Source organism: Thrips palmi, unplaced genomic scaffold (assembly GCF_012932325.1).
Source record: "Thrips palmi isolate BJ-2018 unplaced genomic scaffold, TpBJ-2018v1 HiC_scaffold_16, whole genome shotgun sequence".
Lineage (NCBI taxonomy): Eukaryota > Metazoa > Arthropoda > Insecta > Thysanoptera > Thripidae > Thrips > Thrips palmi.
The window spans coordinates 859,038-867,583 of record NW_023144625.1 but is presented as its reverse complement, the minus strand read 5'-3'; positions in this window follow the sequence as shown (position 1 = coordinate 867,583).

Genomic DNA, 8,546 nt, shown 5'->3' with positions numbered 1-8,546 from the left:
GGGGAGGGCCCCGCGGGGGAGGTGGCGAGTGCACACAACGCGCTCGCCACCCCTCCAGCAGCCTCTCCCCTTGCCCTGGCCGCGCACTACTTAAGCCGAGGGCTGATACGACTCGGGGCCACTCACCAGGGAGACGACCAAAAACGCCACTTGCCCGAGCAACCACCAATATACCTTGTACCGAGTGAGTGTCGTGAATAAACCCTGAAAGCTGTGTCTCCGTGTATTGCCCTTGCAACCGATCCTAAACGAACCCGTGGGGTCTGTTATGCCCCTGCGCTTCGCCAACATAACACTTCACTAGAGGTGTGAAGTCGCAAGTTCTCAGTTCTCCTAAGTTTTTGTCTTTCAGAGCATTCATTAAAGGGTTTTAGAGAACTGGACGAGCTGCAAGCTATATTTGGAGAATTATGTTCATTGTCATTATTAGAGTCATCAATTTGATGACTTGATTTGTCATCTTGGGGAAAATCCGGTAAGTTAAGGGACCCATCCAGCCAAGTAATATTAAGTTTTGTTTTTTCAAAAACATCATATTTCCGATGTGCTTTTTCCAACCGGGACTCATAATCAGAGCAAAATCTTGATGCACACTGCTTTAATTCAGAGCGCAGATTGTCATTTATAGCACATTTCAATTAATAAGGGAGGGTGGGGAACCATGACCACTTTTTTTTTGGGCCTCCCTCTACTCCACCGCGTGGTTCGAAAAGTTAAGTTTCCAGCCTGAGGGGATTCTTTGGACCTCCCAGGACCTCTTCCACCCATTGGAACTTGTCTGCAATGCACGGCAGGCTCACAGAACACTTTGGAAAATAAAACGCAAAGTGGTCATGGCGCCCCACCTGTGGGTTACCATGACCACCCCGTGGGGCACCATGACCATAGTAATTTTTTGGCCCAAAAAAGTGTACTTTCTACCAGTATTCTCATTGAAATTGTTAATATCGCTGTCGTTACCTTTAGGCCAGTCAACTTAACTAAAAACACTCTAAAAACCTTCGAAGTTTCGAACGTTATAAGATGCCTTCAAATGGACGGTTTAAGACAATTAATGCTCTAAGGCTTTCAAATTTCACATCCAAAGCTATAACATGTGTTAACATTTTATGTTTGTCTTGCTAGGACGAATCCAAATTCGTACGCAGATTTCAATTTGGTAAATTTTAACCCTTACCAAACCGAAATCATCCGAAACTGGCCGAGGACACATCCAAAGCTGTCCGACTGGCCCAGGACAGTCCGTTTTCTGTCCGGGACTCGACTTTTCGAGTCCGAATCCGGGGACAGGCGAAGCGGACAGCCCGATTATTTGCCGAAGACTGTCGGAGCGTCCGAATCTGTCCGACGGTCTGTCCGATACAGTCTGGATGCAGGGGTGACCACCGGAAAGCCTTGGGTTAGTACCGGCCGGGATACACTCAATCTTGTAAGGACAAGTTAGAACTTTTATACATGTGACAATGCAACGGCGAGTAGACCGGTCCTGGTTAGGCCTAGTCTTGTTTGCCTCAGATTCCTAGAATTTGTAGCGAATAATTCCAAAGGGATTGTTTGCCTCGCGGGAAAACCCCCGCCGCACGCGGGTCGCGCGAGGGGACGGTTACCCCGGCGGGACGCCTCTGGGTAATTCCACACCAACTTGAACACTCATAAACCTGAGGTCGTCCGATTTCAACCAAAATTGGTGAATCGCCACCAATTAGTGTCTAGAATGACCCCCTAAAATGGTTTTGGCCTATAGCCAATAGTTCCGGAGATATAGCACTTCACCATTTTTGGCCATTTTCCAAGTTACAGATACTGTGTTTCACTAAAGTGCCATTATCTCAGCTTCTATTGGACTTAGAGGTCTGATTCTGTGCTCATTGGAAAGGAAATGAAATTTTGCATCAAAATGTGGTACTCTTAGGTTGATAGGTCAAAAACTTAAATAAATGTCTTTTTCGATTAAATCTTTAACTTAAAAATGTCGTTTCCAAAATACGTTATCCTGAAAAAAAATAATTTTTTCACCAAAAGGTCTCTTAAGGTGTCTTCTTTAATGTCCTAAAGTGCTTCAAAAAGTATTTGAGTTTTGCAGTATTTGTAGGGGAAACCGTGATGAAATGTGCCCAAAAAGTGCACTTTTTTCACTCTTCACCCAGCCTACAATGGTCCTGTTGCAGTCCCACTCCTTCACCACCCTCAAAACTGTTACTCCTATGCCCAGCATCGATTGGTATGTATGAAAGTAATTGTTTGAGTAAGTCTGAGCGTTCAGGGAAGGGGTCAGATCTAATTCCAGCTTAGAACTTTGCGTAACAAGACATCAAATCGACTACTGAGTAACTCCACCCCAAGGCGGACCGAGATCTGGGATTGGGTCACGGATTCTCGGTTCAAACTTTGTAGGTTCAATAGGTACCACTAGAACCTATCAACCCTTAAAGGAAAGTTGGCTAGCTCAAATAGAACCTGAGATATTTGCATTTTTCTAAATTTGACTAATTTAGCGGAAAAATGTCGCTTTCTGATTTTTTTATAGTAAAAGTTGTTTGTTTAGTTCTGGCTTATGTTTCTTCTTTCTAGTCCTAAAAAAAAGAAGAAAAGTGGTGGTAGCCCAAGTTTTAAACGTTGCTTAGTTTGGCCCACTCGAGCAATTTTGTCAAATTCATCGAAACTCTCATACCCAAAATACTCCACCTTGGATTTGACCCTAGTACGTCTCATTTCACTTGTTTTACTCTAAAAAACAATTGCTATATAGTTCCTAGCACCAACAATTCCATATAAGCCAGAAAAAAAAGCAAGTTTTTCAATTTTCTACTTTGACATAATTTTGGCCAATTTAAATTACTCAAACCCCTCGTAAACTAGTAAAATTTGCTCCAAACAATTTCATTATAGTGTTTTAGTGCACCTTGAGTTTGGGTTTCTTTGTTTGAGTTGATACTATCTAAATTAAGGGCAGGGAGGATCTTTCCTATCACCCAAGGTCATGTAGAAGCCCCAATCTTGACTAAAATGCCAAAATTAGGTCAAAGTAGAAAATTGAAAAACTTGCTTTTTTTTCTGGCTTATAAGGAATTGTTGGTGCTAGGAACTATATAGCAATTGTTTGTTAGAGTAAAACAAGTGAAATGAGACGTACTAGGGTCAAATCCAAGGTGGAGTATTTTGGGCATGAGAGTTTCGATGAATTTGACAAAATTGCTCGAGTAGGCCAAACTAAGCAACGTATATAACTTGGCCTACCACCACTTTTCTTCTTTTTTTTAGGACTAGAAAGAAGAAACATAAGCTAGAACTAAACAAACAACTTTTACTATAAAAAAATCAGAAAGCGACATTTTTCCGCTAAATTAGTCAAATTTAGAAAAATGCAAATATCTCAGGTTCTATTTGAGCTAGCCAACTTTCCTTTAAGGGTTGATAGGTTCTAGTGGTACCTATTGAACCCACAAAGTTAGAACCGAGAATCCGTGACCCAATCCCAGATCTCGGTCCGCCTTGGGGTGGAGTTACTCAGTAGTCGATTTGATGTCTTGTTACGCAAAGTTCTAAGCTGGAATTAGATCTGACCCCTTCCCTGAACGCTCAGACTTACTCAAACAATTACTTTCATACATACCAATCGATGCTGGGCATAGGAGTAACAGTTTTGAGGGTGGTGAAGGAGTGGGACTGCAACAGGACCATTGTAGGCTGGGTGAAGAGTGAAAAAAGTGCACTTTTTGGGCACATTTCATCACGGTTTCCCCTACAAATACTGCAAAACTCAAATACTTTTGAAGCACTTTAGGACATTAAAGAAGACACCTTAAGAGACCTTTTGGTGAAAAAATTATTTTTTTTCAGGATAACGTATTTTGGAAACGACATTTTTAAGTTAAAGATTTAATCGAAAAAGACATTTATTTAAGTTTTTGACCTATCAACCTTAGAGTACCACATTGTGATGCAAAATTTCATTCCCTTTCCAATGAGCACAGAATCAGACCTTTAAGTCCAATAGAAGCTGAGATAATGGCACTTTAGTGAAACACTGTATCTGTAACTTGGAAAATGGCCAAAAATGGTGAAGTGCTATATCTCCGGAACTATTGGCTATTGGCCAAAACCATTTTAGGGGGTCATTCTAGACACTAATTGGTGGCGATTCACCAATTTTGGTTGAAATCGGACGACCTCAGGTTTATGAGTGTTCAAGTTGGTGTGGAATTACCCCTCTAACCCGCCCATACCTGTGCAGATTGCACAGGTTAAGTGGTACAAACACAGTGTCATCAGACAGCACGCTGTATTAGAACACAAATTTATTTTGCAAAAAAAAGCAGCGTCAAACTGTAACATGCAGAGCAGCATGTTAAAATATTACTCGTTCAATACGGTAATGCCCTAAATCTGTTGATGCAAGACAGCAAAGAAATTTTCCATGAATATATATTTTTTTTCACATAGTGAGTACGACCAAAGCCGCTCAAATTTTGCCACATCTAATTTAAAATATGTGAGCCGCTATGTCGAATCCTGCTATACAGGTGATTCAGACAAGATGCGCGTACAAAATTAAAATTGAGTAAATAATGGGTATTTACCGTTATCTAATTTAACTCCCCCCCCCCCCTTTCTTCCGCCTCTACAACATGAATTGTTCACCATTTTAACAGAAGAAACATAGACTTGTACACACGATTGATTGTGGTCTAGCCTTTCAAGTGAAGTTCAGTTAACTCATGTGTGGTCTAGCAGTGGTCTAATGGTAATGGAAGGTAGGCAACCCAACGCACGCACATGCGCACTCTGGCCTGCGGGTTGCCTATCCGAGCTTCACAGGCGCTCCTGGCGGGTGGTTTTCCTTCGCACGCCGCGCGGGGAAGTCGATGTTGACCAGAACAGACGGCTGTGCAGCGCAGGCAAGAACCCACACCACCACCACCACCACCTCAAATACACAATTTTGGTGATTTTTCAAAAGGTGTTTTTGCGATTTCTCAGATCCTATTGGCGGGCCGACCAAACCCTTTTAGGGTTTTGTTCCACTATGCTAGGAGATCATTTGGTAAAAGTTAGGTCGAAATCGAAGATGAGCTATTTTGGGAATGGCAATTTTTCGAAAAAATATGACGAAAAATGAAAATTTTGGCATCAAAACTTCACCCAATCGTCTCGCAACCGTTTCCATCGTGTTCCCCAGCTCATTTTACGTATAAAACACTATGGAAAAAAATCCAAAAAAAAAGCCAGAAAAGAGGAAATTTAAGAAAATATCATGACTTTGACTAAAGCTAAAACTTTGATATCCTGCCACAGCCAAACGGGGTGAGATATCGCAAAACCCTTTGGCAGGGGGTCTTTTTATGATGACCCCTACCCCCAAAAAAGGTTTCATCAAAATCGGAGAGATAAAATTCCAAGCGTTCGTTGGTTTGGCATGGAATCGCCCAGGTGCGCTTTGTGCGGCCGGCGCCACACTTGCGCTTACTGTCCGTCCACCAAGACTACCTACTGTACAAAGTTTTTTTTTTTTTTTTTACTTTTGTTATTGAATACATGTATTAACCTTACCTTGCTTTTCGCTCGTGTAATCCTTGCTCGATGGTTGTTGCTTTGAAAACCTGACGGCTTCTGAACCTCACTTGCACAGCTTGAATAGCTGCTTGAATGAAACTGCATTGATTTTGATTGTGCCTGCACCTACACTTAATAGTTTGTTTGCTTGGCTTGAACGATTCTAATTCAAACAACACTAACACTTTAATTGAGCGGCACTTCATCATTTGAGCTTTGGCAAGAATTTCAGTTCCTGGTTCTTGTTCATCATAAACCTCCATTGAAGCTGATGATTGATTATGACACACCATGGTGGAGTCAACACAGTTCAAAACTTTTCCGGAGTCAAACTGACAAGACACGGAATTCAAACATACTGAACTTGGCGTCACACTGACACAGACCAGTCTTTACTTTTCAAGAACCACTTGCCACACAGCTCACTACAAATTGTCAAACAAGAGATATAAGAGAATTTATTTCAAACTCAAATCAACAAGTGAGCCCACAGGCCAGCCCCAGGCCTTGTATTTTTGCCAGACGAAGGGAGGAGAAGATAGCAGTGCACACACTGCCCAGAAACGTTTTTGAAAAACACAAGATGAACGCTTGCACCGCGGCGCACGGGCAGGTCACGCGACACTTAAATTCAAAACGAAACACAAAGAAAACCTTAACCTCCGAACCCAAGGCTAGCAGACGGCCAACGACTATCGGCCCTCCAGGAGCGCTATCCGCACCCGAGCCGCGTCAGCCAATGACAGGCCAGGTCTCCAAGACTGCCAACCCCGCCGCGCAAAGCGCACGATTCGAAGCAGCCCCCCTATCCGCAGAACGGCCGCGCAGTCAACAAACAAGCAGACGACGAGCCGAAAGCGAAAGGAGAAACTACATCGCGAGTCTTTGGACAGCGATTTCATCACTGGACCAACGCGCCTCGCCACACGGAAAAAAAGCCGTTGGTCGTCACGATCGGATGTACTCAGTTGTCGTTACAGTGATTGTGGGCATAGAACGGCTTGATTCAGACAACCAACTAGCGTATTTATCCTCTTACAACCCACTTGGTCGGCCCGAGCCAATCGTCACTACCGACCGCTCTGCTCAAGGAACTTCGGTTCTGAGAGTCGAGGTTTCACGGACCTGCCGCTTGGTGACGGCGTGCCCGTTCGCCTATTAGTATTTCCGATTTATGTTACTCAAGTAAATAATTTTCGCAAATAATGTTGTCTGTTGCCTCGGTAAATATGTTCTCTAGCCGTCAGCTGAAAGTTCTGAACAAAATATTACACTGAAGTCGAGAAGAACGCATTTTCATGTTGCCTCTCGCTGGCGTCTACGTTCGGTCATTAGGTTAGGTTCAGGCATGATCCCCAATCACTTGTCTTCTGCTCACTCGGGCAGAGGACGACGGTGCGGCTTCTTCGCTGTGCCGTCTCATTCATTTTTGAGTGATGCCAGTTTCGGATCACAGTGTAAGAAACACTACAATTGCGAGGACCACAGACCAAGTTGAAACCGAGTCTGCTGAGCGTTGCATAGAAATTCCCCACGAACGAGATATCGGCTTAAGTGTCAGATGAGTTGGTTCTCTCAACCAACTTTCTGGTCGTCTCGAAGAGGCCCTAAAATCATACCTTCCCTGCAACTGATGGACGACGGTTCTAGGATACCTTATTCTTGGTTGTCACAATCAACACAGTCGTTCGGATGGCCAGCTTGTTTCAGCTCGGTGACATGGTTCTCACGATCAGAAATCCGGTAGTCCCCCAAGCTATCGAAGAAGATAGTCGTGGCGATCGAGATTCGGTCGCCACGACCACGGATTTTTTTCCGTGCAGGATTCGAACCAGCGCCAGACGACAAGCCGGTATTGCGAATCTTTGAGACAGCAGCCGACTGAGTCTCGCCTCGGTCTCGAACCTGCGCCTCCGGACGGCGCCCCAGCAGTTCCAGCTCCAGCCCCGTGGATGACGGATGCATCAGGAAAACAACGCGCTTCACTCCAGATTCGATCCCACGCCCCCGGACGACCCGCGACGCCACCAGGACGGCCGAGGCTCCACGGACTGCACGTGGAACTCTGCGAGAATGGACACCGTTGCCTGACTCCTCAAACCCACAGCGTGGACATCAGATTCCAAACAAAAGCTAAGTTTTCTGTCTTATCTTTTGCTGCCTTGCAGTGAAACTTAATTTTGAATTTAAACTTTAATTCAGTGTTGCCTTGCCTTCAACTAACCTCCTAATTACAGCCTGGTTAATCACCAGCCCAGCCTGTCAACACACCCAACTGTTCCCTTTAAAATTAGACCCAAACTTGTGTCAGTAAATCACTCAGTCTTTCAATTTTAACCTAAACTTCTCTAACGTTTAACGCTCCCACTAATTTGGAAAGCTAAGGCTAGCCCAAATGGGGAGCGGTGCTCGATCTCTGCACCTGTCTGCTAGCTTACTTGCTACAAGCTCAGCACGACTGCGTTCTGCAATCAACTTCAAACGCTAGGCTCGCAACACTGGTTGATACCGTGTCAGCACTGACAGGTCTCGACCGAGGCGTTACATCTTGGCGTGTCTAGCAGACAGCCAGATGGCTCCAGCGCGTCCGAAGGACAGCTGGAAGGCCCACCCGCCTGTTTTCCCGGATAAGGAAGGGGTAATGTGGTGATACGGCTTTTGAGCCTTCCACCACCCTTTCTGTGCGAGTAGGCTCCGTGAACTTCTCTGTCTTGTTTGGAACAACAGGTACAGGCTTTGAAGAAGATGATAAAGCGCCACCCTTCTTTTTAGACAGATTGTACTTCACATTCCTTACACGAGCAGCAAGTTTCCCATCAAAGTTTTTGTGGCTTTCATCTGGTGGGCTAAACTAAATACCCTGCAACAACAAAAGCAGTAAGTAAACCAATGCCATGAGAGAGGAAAGAGCAAGACTGATATTGCAACTTACAGGACTTTCATCAGGGAAGATTTCGGAAATCTTATTTGTCATCAATTGATACTCAGCGGCA